The sequence below is a fragment of the Canis lupus genome, chromosome 5 (assembly GCF_003254725.2).
Source record: "Canis lupus dingo isolate Sandy chromosome 5, ASM325472v2, whole genome shotgun sequence".
Classification (NCBI taxonomy): domain Eukaryota; kingdom Metazoa; phylum Chordata; class Mammalia; order Carnivora; family Canidae; genus Canis; species Canis lupus.
The window spans coordinates 51,967,256-51,986,529 of NC_064247.1; the positions used below are offsets into that span (position 1 = coordinate 51,967,256).

General features: G+C 41.1%; 1 protein-coding gene and 1 pseudogene across 18 annotated transcripts in view; one reads left to right on the forward strand and one right to left on the reverse strand.

The window, feature by feature from the left end:
* DAB1 (DAB adaptor protein 1) overlaps positions 1-19,274 on the forward strand; it is a 1,117,693-nt gene that overhangs the window by 455,165 nt on the left and 643,254 nt on the right. The gene's annotated exons all lie outside the window — the stretch shown is intronic.
* The window catches only part of LOC112647564 (pumilio homolog 3-like), a 41,302-nt pseudogene continuing 36,770 nt past the window's right edge, over positions 14,743-19,274 (reverse strand).

Sequence of the window (19,274 nt, forward strand, 5' to 3'; positions counted from 1 at the left end):
CCCGGGGTCCTGGGATGGAGTCCCACATTGGGCTCCTGCTCAGCAGGGGAGTCTGCTTCTCTCTCTTTCCCTCTGCCTCTCTCCCAACTCATGCTCTCTCGCTCCCAAATAAATAAGTAAAATCTTAAAAAAAAAATAAAGTAGGAATTATCTCTATTATACTGATAAAAAAAAAAACTAAGGCTCAGTTATGGGTTAAACTATGCCTCTGCTGACCCCCCCCCCCCAAAAGAAGAAAGATATATTGGAGTCCAGCTCACCCTGGGCTCATAACCACTCCTCCACCACTGGTTCTCCAACTGTGGTCCCTAGACCGGCAACACTGGCCTCACCTAGGAGCTTACTAAAAATGCAGAATCTCAGGCCCCAACCCAAACCTACCAAATCGGAATCTGCACCTGAACAAGATCTCCAGGGAATTTGTATGCACTGTGAAGTCTGAGAAGTGCTGTAGACAACCTTCCACAGTGGCTGACAATCATGAATTCCTTTCTCTTCCTTTCCCTTGGTCCCCTTCATGTGCAGGTGCAAGTGGGTCTTTCCCTTTCTGGTATGTTCTCCCTCCAGCCCACTTCCCTCTCTACTCTTTAATCCCCCAACACTGTTTGTCTTTTACACATGACAGGGAAACTGGGTGCAGTGAAAAGACGATAGGATTTGAGGCCCTCTTGCACTTGTTTCAAAATTCTGCTATCTCACTCAGTACGGATGCAAGAAGGCAAGTTGCTCATCTTTCCTGAGCTTCCACTTTTCCATCTATTCCTAGTGCTATTGCCCTACGGGAAGCCCTTGTCCTCATGTTTGGCCTGGACCACTGAAATTGATGGACTTCCCACCTCTCCGAGTAAATCTCAATCTGTTCTCCCCATGTGATTGTAATGGACTCTCTAAACAGCAGATCTTCTCCTGACATTTCCCATAGATTGCACACTCTGCCCTGGTTCGAGTCTGAATTCCCAGCTTCCTGTTCCCTGCATGATCTGCCCATGCCTCCATCTCTCCTCTCCTATCTCCCACCACTTCCCACCCTCCTTTATTATTTACCCTCTACATATGCTAGCTTTCCTTTATGTTCTCAAGTTAGCCATCACTTCTTTCAGGATCCTTACCTACGCCACACCTCCTGCCCCTAAACTCCTATATCTTGTATGCTTTCTGTGCTTTTCTTTATCGTATTAATCAAGCTTTTTATTAATTGCATGTTGATTATTCTATATTCCTCTCTAGACTACATGAGCATGAAGGCCAAGATCATGACTATCTTTGTGATGTTTGTTTCCTGGCCTCTCGCCTGGTATTGGACTATAAGTCAGCCCTCAATACGTATTTGCTTCATAGATCAAAGAAATTGGGAGATACCCCCAGTTTTCTGGCCATCATTGCGCATTCTTTTTAAGAAACATTTGTTTCTGATATTCCACTGCTATTTTACAGATTAGGTGCCAGTTGTAGAGTAAGTACAGGAACAAGCAGTGTATTCTTTCTGAAGTTTCTTTGTTCTTTCCCGCCTGATTAAGCCACCTAGATCCTACCTCGTTGAACAAGGCTAAAGTATTTACTCCTAATTGCTTTAAGTAAGACCTGTGTGATCTAATCACTAATCAGATGTTTGCATTTAAGAAAGAAAAATGGCTAATTAACAGAATCCAGTAGGCCAATATTAAGGATCAGAGCTCTCTCTGTGGCAGCACTGTAATAGAAGTGCATAGTGAGGTCTGGAGAGTCTTTGGGGCTTCAGTTCCTCTTTCCTTCTCAAAGAAGTTGAAACAACACACACACCCCTAACAGGAAGGAGACATTGTGAATGAATCCTAGGAACCTGTCTCTTCCTGTACATTGTCAGTAGTAAGAAATGCTGTGACTTGAAAGTTAAAATGTTAGAAATACAAAATGAAAACTCACAAGCCACTTGTGAAATTGGCACAAGAGTAACAAAAGTGGTTAAAGTTTAGAAAAATAGAAAATCTCTTTCACACAGGATGGGCCAGTGTTGGCCTTGCATATACCACATGCTCAATGAATTCTTGTTCAGTGAAACACACGCACACACACTCCTTTATTAAAAAGCTGAAAAGAAAAGCTGAACAAATGGAAACTATAATACTCTATTCATGGATAGGTAAACTCAGCGCTGTAAAGATGCCACTTCTCAAGTTAATCTAAAGATTCAGAGTGATTCCAAGCAAAACCCCAACAGTTTGCCAGGGAGATTGACAAGCTGAACCTAAAATTCACATGGAAGAGTAAAGGACCAAGAATAGCCAGGCATTTTTTAAAAAGGAAGAGATAAGAAAGAAAAAAAGATGACTGACTCTACATATTTAAGATTTACTCTAAAGCTCCATGTAATTTTGAGAAATGGTTTTGTTTTTGCTTTTGTTTGCTTGTTTAACAAGCTGGTCATCCAGGGAACTGATTTTTGGCAAACTCCTAGAGATACTCTACACTGAGCGATTTGAATGAAAAGCGAAAGCACACATTGTGCACTTGCTCAGTGTTGACCACTGTGAGCTGCAGCTCTGAGCAGCAGAAAGAGGCAAGGTCAGACATCGCCAGGGCTGAGCTCCAGCTCTGCCTTTCAGACTGAGTTTTAGGATCAGTTGCTACACTTCTCAGAGTCCCAATTCTTTTAATCTATAAAATTCAATTAATAAAAATTAAATAGGAAAAAAAGTCTCTGTTGGGCTGTATTCTAGTGCTTTTAAAATCTGTTTATTCCTATGAGAAATGGCTTTCTGTAAAGCAAGAGTTGCTGACTCAACTGTCTTCAGGGTTTGGGCATATCACACTGATAGATAGTGATGTCAGGGCTCTGTTGATGTGCCCTGCTCAGATAAACAAACCTGTGCTCTCTGCACAAGTCAGCTGGGGATTCCAGGACCACAGAAGACACAGAAGACAGTGGGTGGGGGGATGAGGGCAAACCATAAGTGACTGTAAATCAGAAGTGCAGCCCAATCAGCCTACACACCCTCAGTCTGTAATTTCAGCTCAAGAGCAAAGAACCCGACATGGGAGTCAGAAGAGGGGCAGAGACGGACTCTCACTGTACCTTTGCTTCAGACAACGGTGTGACCCAGGGCAAGTTATTTCACATTATGAGCCCCATTTGTCCACCTTTAAAATGGGCACCAGTGACTCTGACATTATAAAATGCCTGTCCAGGACTCTAATTTGTGGATGCACTTGCCAATCTCACCTCTCAAATTAGTAGTAAAAGAATCTCACTTCTAGAATTGGAAGACCAGTGTTCACTTCCCAGCACTAGCCACCTGCTAAATGTCACTTGAAAACATCCCAGAACTTCCCCTACTTCAGTTTCCATCACTAAAAATATGGAGGAAAAGTCATTATATCTTCTTTACAGAGTTGGGGTAACAGGTGTGATACTTGACAATTAAAATGTTTTATAACTGGACAGCAATGGGAAGGGCTATGGATAAATATAATGGAAAAGAATGTAGATAAATGATCTACCAAGTCCCAGATACCCAATACCTACATTATTTGCAAATCCAGCTTTCGTGGGATGTAGGTCCTGCTATACTCATTTTGCAGATGCAAAAACAAAGATTTCAAATCATAGGTCTAGGGAGGAATTGCAATATTTTCCTCCTGATTCCAAGGCCCATGACTTATTTCTCCACTTGCTGCTTCATCAGATGGGCCAGCCATGTCCATTGCTAGGACCCAGCAGTTGTCACCAGGTCAGTGACCATGTGAGGGGGCCAGCTAAAGCTAAGACCGGTAAGCACATTTCCATCTACCAGTTAGGCCGGGCTTTGATTCCTGTAAATGAGGTAGTTAGCCATGTTTGTACAGAGCAAGATTGAGGATTTTCCCTATGCATGCAATTGTGGGCAACCTGAGACCTACTTCTGAACATGGGCAGAAGGCCAAAGACCCAGGTGAACTTGCTCCTGACTCAGGTAGAGCAGTCTAGTCAAAAGGATCACCTCTCACTCTTTTTATGAAACCAACGTGCTGTTCTAACTCCGCGGAACACAGGTCAGCAACTTCCTGAATTACCCTTCTGCTTGCGATCCAGTTGTAGTGGTGAAATATTATGTTGCCCAGGGCAGGGATATCCCTGGCTCTTAGTCGTTTAAATTGCGAAGTTTCCTTTTTAGAAGAAAGGAAGATTTATTGAATGCCTACCAAGTGTCAGGCCTGGTGCCACTCACTTTGTACCGATGATTTTATTTATAAAAACTGTAGGCATTAGCTTCTGTTACTTCAGTTTATCAGATGTTAGAAGGGAAGCTCAGAGGGGATAAATAAACTTACTAGAGGCCACAAGTTTAGTAAATGCTAGAGCCAAGGATTAGACTCTCTGGCTCTCTGACTCCAAAGCCTGACTCTTTCCACACCACCAGTCTGCCCACTGGTGTGACACTGATGGCAAATATGCCTGTAAAATCCAAATAGAGTTTCATTTATTAATGGTCTGCAATGGAAGAAGACGCTAGCCCAGCCAATAGAAAGCTCATTTGTTTTGTAAACAGAGAATAATTCATACATTTGCTAATGTGCTCTCCCAGATAAAGTCTGAGCCAATTCTGCCTTTAATCTGTGATATAGCTTGAAAGCAAGGATGTCCCCCCCAGCCCATGCCTTTGAATATTCCATTTGGGACCTGCAGGAATGATGCTTCCTTTGTCTCAACATCAAAGCACATGTCTTTTTTTCTTGACAGGTGTATGTATATATATATAAATATATATATATTTATATATATATATGTTGAAAAATATAAATAAGTACTGAAAATCAAACCCTTCGGATTGCCCCATTGTCCCATTTTCCAAGAAAATGAAAGAGAGCATAACTTAAAATGAATAAAAATACACTCCCCATTTGGAAGTCTGAAATTGACAGTGTTTACCAGAAATTGTATGAGCGGAGAACTTGAGCTTCTATTTGATTGTGGGTTAGAATCCACGCCTGGGCTCTGAGATTCTTCCTTTGTGAGTGATTGCTACTGCTGGGGGAATTGGCAGTGTGACCAGGCCGAGGGAAGGGATAAAATGATTAGGTCCAAGACTTCATTGCGAAGCTTCTTCCTCTGAGATTTAGAAACCATCTTTCTTTCAGCCTCTTAATGTTTCCTGAACACCGTGAATTTCTCCAGGGGGCTTTATGGCCAGAACTGATCGCATTCAATTCTCTGGGGAGGAAATAGGCAGGTTTGTCTTATTTATTTATTTATTAAGTAAAGAACAAGAAATGGAAAGGAGAGTCCTCTTATCTTGATTGTAGTGGTTGAGGACCGCTAGAAACTTGAGAGTAACTGGTCCTTAGCCTGAATCATTTCCCCATTGGATCAAACTGCCCCTACCCTCCTCTTCCCTTTCTTCATCATTTTCCCCAGGCTTTTGTTTCCCCTATTTCTTTTATTCTCTATTTACTCTGTCTTCTTCCTTCCTTATCCTAATCTTTTCCAACAGACTTTAAGCCTCTGATGCAGTCAGCCTCTGTAGTTAAAAATCACCAAGACTTACAGCATCACAAGTAAAAGCAGATGTTCCAGAAGGACTAGAGCCAGGGAGCAATCAGGGCTGAGCATGGCTGAGAAGGGGCATCCCCCTCCACCTGCTGCTCAGGAGCCCTCTGCTCTCCGCTTCCTGACATGACACCATCTCACTGCCCACTGCTCCTCGACTTGGACTTGCCACAACCCCTCCAGGGTGTGACTCTCTTTCATGACTCTGGTTCATCCTCACCTTTCTGTCTGCTTCCTTTCACTTTTAGTTTCTGCTTCTAGCTACATCATGGCCTTCATAGCTCCTGGTTCAGATCCCCAACAAGGAATCTGACTGCCTGAATTGGGGTTCTCCAGAGAAACAGAGTCAATCGGATGTGCAGAGAGATAGATAGAATAAGCTATAAATGCATATAGGCTATAGGTACAGATAAACAGGGTATCTAGATATAGATTGGGTATTTATGTTATCTATATAGATAGAGAATATATATATATATATAGGATTTTATGAATGTATGATTTATTATAAGGACTTGACTTGTGATTACAGATGCTAAGTTTCAAGACCTATAATCAGCACACTGGAGACTTAGGAAGCATTGATATTTCAGTTCAAGTCCAATGGCAGGAAAAAAATCTGATGTCCCAGCTCTATGCAATCAGGTGGAAAGATTTCCCTCTTTCTCAGCCTTTAGTTCCATTCACACCTTCAACTGATTGGAGGAGGCCCACCCATATTAGGAAGAGCAATCTGCTTTACTCAGTTTATCAGTTTAAATGCTAAACTTATCCCAAAACATCGAGAAGAATGTTTGACCAAATATCTGGGCACCCTAAGGCCCAATCAAGTGGGTACATAATATTAACCATCACATTGCCCTCTCTGGTGTTCTCTCTCCTTTCTTTCTTTCACTCCTTCCCACCTGGCTGCCTCACAGGCAATTGGCCTGGTTAGCCTTTGGATTAGCTGCCATAGGAACAAGTGTTCATATGTATCCAGTCACCTGAGGCTGAGCAGTAAGCCGAGGGGACACATCACCTGTCACCCATGGCTGTCCCTGAAGCAGTAGCTTCAGGGAAGCAGTCCCCTTTAGAGAAACTTGAGATGGAATGATCGAATTGTTAAGAATAGCCCTACAGTCCAAAGACCCTGACATTAGTAAATGAGGGGAGTTTGTGTGGTGAGCTGCGAAATAGTAATGAAATCAGATATCTTAGTAAGCTGCAGGGTCATGGTAGGCACTGTGGATACAAAGGTAAAAGGACATGACTTCTGTATCCAAGGCTGTCACAGAGGGTAGGAGAGGCAAGTGGATGATCTCTGCATCTCAGGAAATGTAGAATGCTCGGCTACAGGAATTCTTGGAGATCTAGTCCAACGCCCTGTATTTCCCAAGTCAAAAAATGGAAGCCTGGGGACACCTGGGTGGCTCTGCCAGTTAAGCATTCGACTCCTGATTTTGGCTCAGGTCCTGAGGTTTGCCTCCATGCTCTGTGGAGTCCTCATGAGGATTTTCTCTCTCCCTCTGCTCCTCCTGCTACTTGTGCCAAATAAATAAGCAAACAAACAAACAAATAAATAAATCTTAAGAAAAAATAAATAGAAGCCCAGAGAAGTTAACAGACTTGCCTAGAGTCTCACAGCTAATTATTGGTAGAAATTTAATTTCAATTACTATGTATTAAATATACAATATATGTAGATTAGCCTAGACCTTTTCACATTTGTTATTTCATGTAACTCTTACTACAATGATGTAAGGTAGGCTTTATCCAGAGGAGAGACCTGAGTTTCACAGAGGTACATGGACTCAAGTCACAAAAATAGGTAGGAGAGAAATGAAAGAAGGTTTTCTGTTGTGTCAGTGTTGAAACAAAGGCAGTGTTAGAAACTGTAAGTAGGATGTCAGAGTGTCTTTAAGAAAAGCATCTGATGCTCACCAGTATGATACTTCCTTGCTTTTTGGGTAAACAAATGTTTAATAGAAAATCAGAAAGGGAGACAGAACGTAAAGACTGCTAACTCTGGGAAACGAACTAGGGGTGGTAGAAGGGGAGGAGGGCGGGGGGTGGGAGTGAATGGGTGATGGGCACTGGGTGTTATTCTGTATGTTAGTAAATTGAACACCAATAAAAAAAAAAAAAGAATCTGAAAAAAAAAAAAAAAAAAAAAAAAAAAAAAAAAAAAAAAAATTTTCCTAAAATCATAGATCTGATGTTAAATGTTTTTACTATAATAAAAAAATTGCGGTGAAAAAAAAAAAAAAAAAAAAAAAAAAAAAAAAGAAAAAGAGCAACAGGAAGGACATTTTTGGGAGACTGGATAAGAAAAGTGGTAATGTGGATAAGAAAGTGGTTTTCTAGAACATAGAAAAAGAGAAACCCAAAAAGGGAGGGGGTGAACATCTTTGAGATGATCAATACTAAAGATGTTTTAATTAAGGACTTTTAAACATCCCAGGAAAAGATCCATTTTACAGGTGAGTAGGATGATTTAGCAACAAAGAAGAAACTGAAAGAATCGGATAGGGCAGTGTGGCAAGGCCTGCTCAGTGTACTAATGACACATTCTGTCCTTATTTTCCTTAACCCAAAAGACCTCGACTTGACCAAAGAGCTATTTGAAATATCACGCATATTGATTTTTTCCCCAGGCTGGGTTTGTAATCTTTCCTGAAATAAGAGCATTCAGACCAGAATGAGCACTGAGCTGCTAGATTCTGCAAACAGGAAGGCTCTCCTGGTCAATTGAGCAGAACACAAGCAGGATAATGTCTCTGGTTATGGCACTTCTGGTTGTAGTTTTGGACTTCATTTCCCTCATCATCTTCCCCTTCTATTCCCTCCTCCCCCTTCCCCTGTTCTACTCCCTCCTACCTACCTCAATTTCTTGCTATATATTTCTTTATTTTCCCTTTTTTGGGGGGTGAGGGAGAGTGCACGTGAGAGCATTGGTGGGGGATAAAGCGCTGGTAGAGGGACGGAGAGAGGATCCCAAGCAGACTCTGTGCTCACCACAGAGCCTGATGCAGGGCTCAATCCCATGACTCTGAGATCATGACTTGAGCCAAAATCAAGAGTTGTATACTAAACCGATTAAGCCACCCAGGTGCACCTCTTGCCTTTTATTTCTAGAGCAGAGTATATAGAGTAGGGATCATGACTCAAATTGCCATCTAGGTCAACAGATTACTAATATTAGGATGTAATAATATATGGAATGGAGGATGTGCACATTTGGAAAGTGTATGCCTAAGCCATAAGTGGCAATGGCCACTGAACTCCACTTAATTTTTGCCATACTTGACTAGGGACCAGGTGTTGCCAAGTCTTCTGACTTTTCAAAAGAACCTGGAAATCTGGATACAACTTTTATGCAACACCCTGATTTTTAGATCTTGATAATTAATTCAATTATTTAAATTCTTACAGACTGGTAATGACCCATTAGTCACCGGCTTTTGACCCCTGATATATAATGTAAGAAGTATAGTTGAAATCATAGCTTCATTGCATCTAACTGTGTGACTCTAAGCATGCCTCTTAACCTCTCTGAGCCTTAGTTTTATTGACTATCAAACAGTACAGAAGATGGTGTATTAAGTGCCAGGCTTACTCTCTCATATCAAGCAGATATACCATAGATAATAATTCACTCCTTTCCATTCAGTCCCCTGACCATAGTGTTTCAATCATGTATACATCTGATTCCAGAGAGGAATATTCAGTTTATTACAAGACCAGTGACGACTTCTGGAACATCAGCATGCCTTTCTCCTGCAAACGATCAAATCACAAGAGCTTACAGAGTGTTCTTACCCTGCTTTGTTGAAAGCCATTTCCCCAAAATGCATTTTATGTGGGCAATGAGTCTCTGTTCATGCACAATTTCACATGAAAAGATTTGCCCTTTTCATCGTACGCATGGCTTGAATCGTCCAGCCTGCGTGAAAATATTTCCATTCATTAGCATGCCAAATGATGTCACTGGCCTGGAACTGGGGTAGATATTGCATGGACTCTTAGAATCCTAGCACTCTATAAAGATTCTCAGAGGAGACCATCTCATCTAGCCTTCCACACAATGGCCCTTTTGATTCGGATTAAAACACCACCGGAAGGTGGTGAGGGCTCACTATTCTGGGAAGCTGCCCTGGCCACTGTAGTTATTTGAAATATCCCCCTTGTATCACATTTAAATCTGAATATCAGTAAATTCTGCCTATTGGTTCAGATCTACCCTCCAGCAATACTGAGAATAAGTTTAGTCCTGGCACAACATGCTACGGCATTAAATAATCATAATGGTGAGAACTTATGTAACAATGTCAGGACTGTACTTTACAGGTATTTACTTAGTTACCAATTCACAAAAACTCTATCAATCAATAATGAAGTATTCTCATTTTCAGAATGAGGAAATGTGAGACTCAGAGCAATTAAATGTCATGCCCAAGGTCTCATAGCTAGTGAGAGAGAGAGGCAGGAAGAAAGCCAGGGTGATCTAGCTTCCATGTGCTTAGGGACTACATCCCTCCTGCCCCTTTGTGAAGAGACACCTGCACCAAGGTCTACAGCAGGACCAAGGGCTCTGACGTCACCCAGAGCAGATTTACATTGGGGATCTTTCACTTCATCTCAGAGCAAACTTGGACAACCTTCTCCACACCTCTGACCTTTAAATGAGAGGTACACCACCTCTAAGTGGTCCTGGGAGTCAAATCTCTGTAAATTGTCTAGAGCAGAGCCTGGCAAGCAGTGGACATACAAAAGGTTTTTGTTGAGTAAATGGCATTTATTAAGGCCCCAGATAGCACATCACCTGCCTTTCATCTTTCCTTCCAAGATAAACATTCCAAGAGCCCTCTTCATACTACTGCTCACTTTTCTTTGGGCACTGCCCATTTTCCTCTGTCCCTTTCAGCATGAAGGATATTTGGGGATGGCCTTGCCTAGCTTAGAATACAGCAGTATTCTTGCTAGTTTAACTCTCCACTCCTATAACTGCACCTAAGACTGCAAATACACTTCTCTCTCAAGCATCTATTCTGCTCCAGGTTCTACATTGGAAACTGAGGATAAGTAAATGAATTAAAACAAGGACTCTGTCCTAAGGACCTCGGGTAGAGTAGAATTGATGGTACCAAAGTTATGGTACCAAAAAGGGAGTGTGAAGGAGGGAAAAAACTCTACCCAGGGCACACTGAGACATAAAACCTTTTTTAAAGATTTATTTATGTATTCATGAGAGACAGAGAGAGGCAGAGACATAGGCAGAGGGAGAACAGACTCCCTGCAGGAAGCCCGATGTGGGACTCGTTCCCACGACTCTAGGATCACACTCTGGGCCGAAGACAGATGCTCAACTGCTGAGCCACCCATGTGTCCCCACAAAACCTTTTTGAATAAGGAAAGGAAAGGAAAGGAAAGGAAAGGAAAGGAAAGGAAAGGAAAGGAAAGGAAAGGAAAGGAAAGGAAAGGAAAGGAAGGGAAGGAGAGGAGAGGAGAGGAGAGGAGAGGAGAGGAGAGGAGAGGAGAGGAGAGGAGAGGAGAGGAGAGGAGAGGAAAGGAAAGGAAAGGAAAGGAAGGAAAGGAAAGGAAAGGAAAGGAAAGGAAAGGAAAGGAAAGGAAAGGAAAGGAAAGGAAAGGAAAGGAAAGGAAAGAAGGGACTAAAGTGTATGGTTTAGAACCTTGGAAAGTTTAGAACCTACATGTCAAAAAACAAATCTTAAAATCATGACATAAACTCATGGTAGGTTATCTAAAAGCTCTTAAAATGAGTTATAGGGAAATTCATAAATATGACAAAAACCGCAATATATAAAGAATAAGACTGGTAAATCTTACCACTTCAAAATTTTAAATAAATTTATGACAAAAATGAAAACACAAGAAGCCAGCATATAGCAAAGGTTGCTGGTTATAAAATCACCCATAGATTTGAAGATACTTTTGTCACATATAACAAAGGATAAGTATCTAGGCAAATGCTAAACCAGTAAGTAAAAGATAAAAAAATAGATAGAAAAATAAGGAAAGGAAATGCACAGGCAGTTCACATAAGAGTAATCATAAATGCCTGATAAACATATCCCCAATCTTAGTAATCAATCTGGAGAACTCAGTTGAAATAATAATGAGAATGATAATTTCTCATCCATCAGACTAGCAAATATTTAAAGGTATGACAAGATCAAGTGTTGGTGAAGGAATAAAGAAAAACTATTACAATTGTCATGAGTTTCCGGAGAAATATACACTGATAATACACCTACAAAGAGTAATTTGGCTCTCTGAATGTATACGTTCCCTATGACCCGAAAATTCTGATACACACGTGCACACATATGTACATACACTTCCAGACACACTCTAGAGAGTATTGTGGACTTGTGCACAAGGAGACATATACCAGAAAATTCGTTGCAATTCTATTTATAATGGCAAAAAAAATATAAACTTCCCTCCTGCCCATTAGTTGAGGAATGGATCACTTAAGAAGAATAAGCTAATGATGAGATCTGAAAGACAGAATTTATTTTTATTTTTTATTTTATTTATTTATTTATTTATTTATTTATTTATTTATTTATGTACTTATTTATTTATTTTTATTGGAGTTCAATTTGCCAACATATAGCATAACACCCAGTGCTCATCCCATCAAGTGCCCCCCTCAGTGCCTGTCACCCAGTCACCCCCACGCCCCGCCCACCTCCCTTTCTACCACCCCTTGTTCGTTTCTCAGAGTTAGGAGTCAGTCTCTCATGTTCTGTCTCCCTTTCTGATATTTCCCACTTATTTTTTCTCCTTTCCCCTTTATTTCCTTTCACTATTTTTTATATTCCCCAAATGAATGAGACCATATAATGTTTGTCCTTCTCTGATTGACTTATTTCACTCAGCATAATACCCTCCAGTTCTATCCATGTCGAAGCAAATGGTGAGTATTTGTTGTTTCTAGTGGCTGAGTAATATTCCAGTGTATACATAGACCACATCTTCTTTATCCATTCATCTTTCGATGGACACCAAGGCTACTTCCACAGTTTGGCTATTGTGGACATTGCTGCTAGAAACATCGGGGTGCAGGTGTCCCAGCGTTTCACTGCATCTATATCTTTGGGGTAAATCCCCAACAGTGCAATTGCTGGGTCGTAGGGCAGGTCTATTTTTAACTCTTTGAGGAACCTGCACACACTTTTCCAGAGTGGCTGCACCATTTCACATTCCCACCAACAGTGCAGGAGGGTTCCCCTTTCTCCACATCCTCTCCAACATTTGTTGTTTCCTGCCTTGTTAATTTTCCCCATTCTCACTGGTGTGAGGTGGTATCTCATTGTGGTTTTGATTTGTATTTCCCTGATGGCCAGTGATGCGGAGCATTTTCTCATGTGCGTGTTGGCCATGTCTATGTCTTCCTCTGTGAGATTTCTCTTCATGTCTTTTGCCAATTTCATGATTGGATTATTTGTTTCCTTGCTGTTGAGTTTAATAAGTCCTTTATAGATCTTGGATACTAGCCCTTTATCTGATAAGTCATTTGCAAATATCTTCTCCCATTCTGTAGGTTGTCTTTTAGTTTTGTTGACTGTTTCTTTTGCTGTGCAAAAGCTTGAAAGACAGAATTTAAGTGAAAAAGTATGCAGGATTGTATTTAGTATATGTACAATATGATATCATTCATAGATATCTTTTTAAAAACCCACACAAACATTAAACAATGTTGTATGTTACTCGTACATAAAATGTGTTTAAGAAGTAGACTGGAAAAGATAATTCATGAAAGTAAGAGCACTAGAGAGGAAGAAGAAATGAAACTCACAAACAAGACTTTTTTTTAAAAGATTTTTATTTATTTATTTGACAGAGAGAGAGAGAGAGAGCCAGAAAGCACAAGTGGTGGGGTTGGGGGAGCAGCAGAGGGAGAAGGGAGAAGCAGACTCCCTACTGAGTGGGGATTCCCAATGCAGGGCTTGATCCTAGGATCTTGGGATCATGACCTGAGCCGAAGGCAGGGGCTTAACTGGCGAAGCACCCAGGTGCCCCATGAGAGAGAACTTTAATTTTATCAGAAAATGTTGATTTTTAATTAAAAAAAGATTTACTTCTGGCAAAATGTTAGTAATTATCTATTATTGGTGGTGAGATCGTGGATATTTGTTGTAATTCATTGTCACTTTTGCTACTTTTATAGATATTTTCAAAATTTAAATACAATTCCAGGAGAAAAAATGCTACTTTAAAAGTTTTGAATGAGTCATTTTGATGAGAGAGGGTGGGAGTCCAGGTTTCCCTGGATTTCTTCCCTTCAGATGGCCCTAGGAAAATACAAGCACCAGCTCATGGAAAAGAAAAGTAGCACAACAGTCCAAGTAATTTCTGATTATAAGCTTACAACCCTCCCAGGAACCAATCATATAATTTACTTTTTGCTAAAAATCAAATATAAATATGAAGCAAAAGAAATTTCTGTATTTATGTATTCAAACTTATTTATTGTTTGTTAAAAGTTTAACTAAATAAGTTTGAGGGTCTCCTGGATGGCCCAGTCACTTAAGCATTCAACTCTTAATTTTAGCTCCAGTCATGGTCTCAGAGTCATGAGATGGAGCCCCGTGTCAAGCTCTATGCTGAGCATGGAGCCTATGTAAGATTATTTCTCTCTCCTGCTGCCACTCCGCCTCCACTCATGTGTTCTCTCTCTCTCTCTCTCTCTCTCTCTCTCTCTCTCTCAAAAAGAAAATAAAAGAAAAGAAAACAAAAACTTTGAACAAACATTGGTGAGCATCTTTCCCCATGGAAGGTGCTATGCTAAGAGGAAGGTACACATAGATAAGCAATTTTCTTTGTTGGGAGTAGAGCACCAAAGCTTCATTTTTTTACTGGGTACATACCCTTACTTCCAGATTTCTCCCCCATGTCACCTTTATAAGTATTTCCCTTAAAAACACTGAGAAGGAAGTATTACTATTCCCAATCAATAAGTTAATATATTAACCATGAGCCAGCCCAAGGTTACCATCACCATTAGAGAGTAGCAGCGTTTATTCTCAGACTCAGGTTTTCTGACACAAGTTTCCAAGTTACTTAAGCAGACATTGGCTATTTTCAGAGAAGTGAGATTGCGATCTCTTTTGAGATGTACAGGATTCTGTAAAAAGCAAAACTTTCCAACCTTTACTTTTGTCCTTGAAACTGAGAAATAAAATTGTAAGTGGAACTAATAGTCTTTGGATGGTGGGCCTGCCTACCATTTAGCTTGCGTTCCCACGGGCAGGAACCATGTCATTGGCCGTGGTTTGCTCTGTGCTGAGGGCATAGATGCTCATATGGAGAGTGCCCTCAGAGCATACCTTGCACCTGCAAGTGACAAATTGTCGTCTGAGAGGTCTGTGAGCACCTAGCTGACTCTTCCTCGTTGAGAGGACACATACTCCTCATGCAGAAAGCCCAAGTAGCAAGGTGCTGAGGTGCATAGGACATAAGATCCAGGCTCCTAATGTCATGGTTTCCTTTCAGTTTCCTTTGTGACTTTAGCTATAATGGCCTTTCTGATCCTTAAAACTCATGCATTTAAAATGCCAGTTCAGTGGCGCCTGGGTGGCTCACATGCAAAGTGTCTGCCTTTGGCTAAGGTCATGGTCTCAGGGTCCTGGGATGGAGCCCCGCATCAGGCTTGCTGCTCAGTGGGGAGTCTGCTTCTCCCTCTCCATTTGCCCTTCCTCCCCACCTCCCAGCTTGTGCTTGCTCTTGTTCTCTCTCAAATAAATAAATAAATAAATAAATAAAACCTTTAAAAATGAAATAATACAATATAAAATGCCAGTTCTTAGATTACCAGTATATTGATGGGACTAAATGAACAGAATATACTGGATAACAAAATAATTGTTGAGCATTTTCAGATGGTCTCTCTTGATCCTCAAGGCCATCCTGTGAGGTTCAGAGGAAAAATACTCAAACCTCCATTTTGTAGAGGAGACTCAAAGGGGTTACAGAACACTCTAGTAAGCAGATCTCTGGTCACTGAGAGATATTTTCAGGCTAACAAGTACACATGAGCCTCAACAGACTATCTGCCAGTTGTTATTCTAAGGTCTGACAGCAGCCTCCCCAAGTTGCCGAGTGGTTTCCTCTTTTTTCTTTCTGAGTCAGGCGTGGTTCAGCTTCACACCTACAGACCATGCTGACTTTCTCCAGAGGGGAAATACCTGCACATACACAGATATAGCCACGGGAGGACCTCTGGCAAGGTGCCCTTTGATTATCACACCTGTGTGTTAAGGCCTCTCTTGATGAATGGTTTCTATGTCACCAATAACTGGTATGTGCACTGATAAATGCACATTCACGTCCTTGCGGATACAGTGGCACACAATACAAGCACATAACCATCACATACTTGGGGTGTTGCCTTTCTATCCAGTGTACTTGCCCACACTGATGTTCCCCTTGCTTCCACACCATCACACACATGGTTCTCTGCCCTGATTACCATCCTGGATCACCTGGTCATCCCATCCCACTAGCCTTGTCTATATCCTACTGCTCCTCCACTCATTCCTCTAGACAGACCTTCCTGGCCCTCTTGCCTCTAAATTTAATCAGTCCACCCCCCCACCCCCCCACCCCTCCGCCCGTAATCCCAGAAAGCCTCCTCTCTCTTTTGTGGCGTGTAGCTCATCACATGCATGATTATTCTCATTATCTGTGCTGGAGACAGAGCAGTGGATCTGGGAGAGCCCGAGTTTCTCAAGAACATAGGCCTATATGTGGAATCAAGTTCCTGTCCTCCAAGCAGTCCCACAGGCCTCCTGCCCCACATCAGCCATGGACTATCTTCATCATGTCAGTATTGTCAGGAGAATGGTGTGGAGCTCAACATGTGCTACATGGTCCCCTCCCATTACATCCCACTGACACCAGCCAAAGTTAGGGTGACTTTGCTCGTTTTTCAACTAGTCCCTATCCCACATTTTGATAGAAAGTAGTTTTCCCTAGATTCATTGTGAATGTAGTTTCTAAAATACCACGCTATCTATTTTTATGTTTTTATTTTATATCCCACCACCTGCTTGTTTCCATACCTGTACAATTAGAGACTTGGAGAATATAAATCTCCAAGGTTCTTCCCAGACTAATGTTCTGAGTTTGTGGAATGTCCCCTTCGTGGGTTAAGGAGCCAAAAAATATATCCCCTGTTTTAAGTGGCTCTTGTCTGAGGGCCATAGTAGCAGTTTAAACTAAGACTATGGACTGTATACCGAAGATTCTGCTGCCTTACTTATTTTTATTCCCTTCCAACCTGCTCCAGGTGGTTGAGCCTCCACCCCCACGGGCCTCATAGAGGATTAGTGCTCCTGTGGAGATCCCATGCATATTACTTGATGAAAACTGTCACACGGGAAAGTTAACCAGTGATTAGAATCTATTTGCCTTCGCTTCATCTTATTGCAGATTACATTTGTATATTAACTTCATAATTCACTGATCACCAAGGAGTTCAACGTTCTGAGTCTCCTCCATCCTCATTAGCCTTGTCCAGCTGAGCTTGTGCCGGGCTGAACCATCACCACGGTGTCTCACTCAGCGGCAGGAGTGAGAATGATTCGTTCTGGGAACCCAGTCTCTGTTGCTGTAAACTATTTGCATACCATGCGGATTTCCACAAACCTGGCCTATGCCAGGTCCCAGAAGCATTCTGCTTCCACATCCCCCCGTATCTGAGAAGTGGCTGTGCATTATTCAGTAAATGGCTGCATCTGAGGAATTGACATCACTTCCTCATGAAGCAGGATTTAAACTAGACATTTTGAGAGGCAGCGTGGCATAGTGGTTACATACACATCCTTGTGACAAACGAGCTATGTTTTAGGCTAGTAGGTAACTTTGTTAGAGTTACTTAAGCTTTCTAAGCCTCAGCTTACTTATCTGTAGAGTCAGAATAATGATAGAGCCCACTTCCTATGGACGCTATGAGGATAAAATGAAATATGTATAAAGTGTGTAGCAATATATGTGAGTTTTTATTATTGTAAATATTAAGTAGTATCTTTCTGTGGAATAATAGAATAGCAGAGAGGCAAGAGAAAGGTTTGTTTTATAAATAAGAAACTAAACCTAGGCCAGGAGATGTGACTTCATACCTTCCTTATCAAGCACTTACCACAGGCCAGTCTCTCAACATCAAAAATCCAATGTCCAATACCAGTTTCTGCCCCTCAAACAGTAAGAAGTAGCTATTAGCTGTGCCTTCCCAGAGAAAGTGTTGACTGAATTATCTTGATGAATCATCCTTTAATATCCCACCTCGGTCCTTAAAACCATACCTAACATCACCTCCTCCATGAAGCTCTCCTGTATTCCCTTCTCCCTGCCCAGTACATAAGCATTCACTTTATCCTCTATTTAATTTCTGTACTTTGTCTATGTTCACATATTTGCATATAAAATACACAGAAAAAGTGGAGATTTTTAAATTCTTTGTCAGTTGTTTCTATCACTAGCACATAGCCTGGTATATAGGATGTAGTGAAGGCAATCATAATTACTAATAGAATCTCTAAAGTGTTTACTGAGTATAGGAAATGCTCTAAGTACAACATTTATGTCAACTTGACCTCCTGGCAACTCAGTGAGGATGCTGAGACTCAGAGCAGTATAGTAATTTGGCCTAAACTGCTCAATAGCCAGGATTTGAATCCAACCCTTGATCCTAACTATTATATAGTAACTCTGCACAAATGCTTGCTGAAATGGACACAGTAATGGTCACCAAGTGCTAGGTGCTTTACGTTTATTCTCATGTAATTGTCATAATGCTATTCCTATCCTCATGTATAAGTATGTAAACTGAGGCCTAGCATGTTTATGTATCTTCCCCAAGGATGCAAGGCTAATAAGTGGCTGGAGCTGAAACCCAAGCCTCTGGCTAGAATCTGAAATCTTATCTCCTACCCTAATATTCCCTTAAGTGTGATATGAGAATCCTGAGGAGTATGTGAGGGTATTTTTATGTGGTTCATGGTTTATTTTAATAGTTGTGTGTCTGTTTTATTTTTCTTTAGATTTATTTATTTATTTATTCATGATAGACACACACACAGAGAAAGAGAGAGAGAGAGAGAGAGGCAGAGACATAGGCAGAGGGAGAAGAAGACTCCATGCGGGACTTGATCCCGAGACTCCAGGATGGTGCCCTGGGCCAAAGGCAGGCACCAAACCTCTGAGCCACCCAGGGATCCCCTATGTGTCTGTTTTAATATGTACCAAAAATAGTATGACTAGAATCTAAACCCACAATTTTATTAGTGTATATGCTGTACAGGAGCCTAGTGTATCTATTTAAGTAACTAGAGTGTATCATCTGTAAAATTAAATGAATGGGAATACAGTTGGATTGTGGGCATGAGAAGCTGGTGCATAGATGGCTGAAGTTTGGGAAGCTCTGTATTGTGATTCCCTGACTCCCCAACACATGGAAAGGATAGTAACAGAGACATGAGAGTATTCCAGAGTATAAAAATAGCAAAAGTGTGAAGTTAAGAAAATGCTTATTAAGTTTCACATAGGGTATTGCCTGGATTTGTCTGCCTGGAATGTTGAACTTTATTCTATAGAAAATGGAGAGCATTCAAGGATTTAGGACCACAGGTGAACATGATATTATCTATTAATATTCATCTCCCAGAGTCATTGTGTGTTTATTATACATCTGAATTTATAATAGCTTAACAATATATCTATGGTAAATACCAATGGGTAAGCACTCACAAATATGCATTTG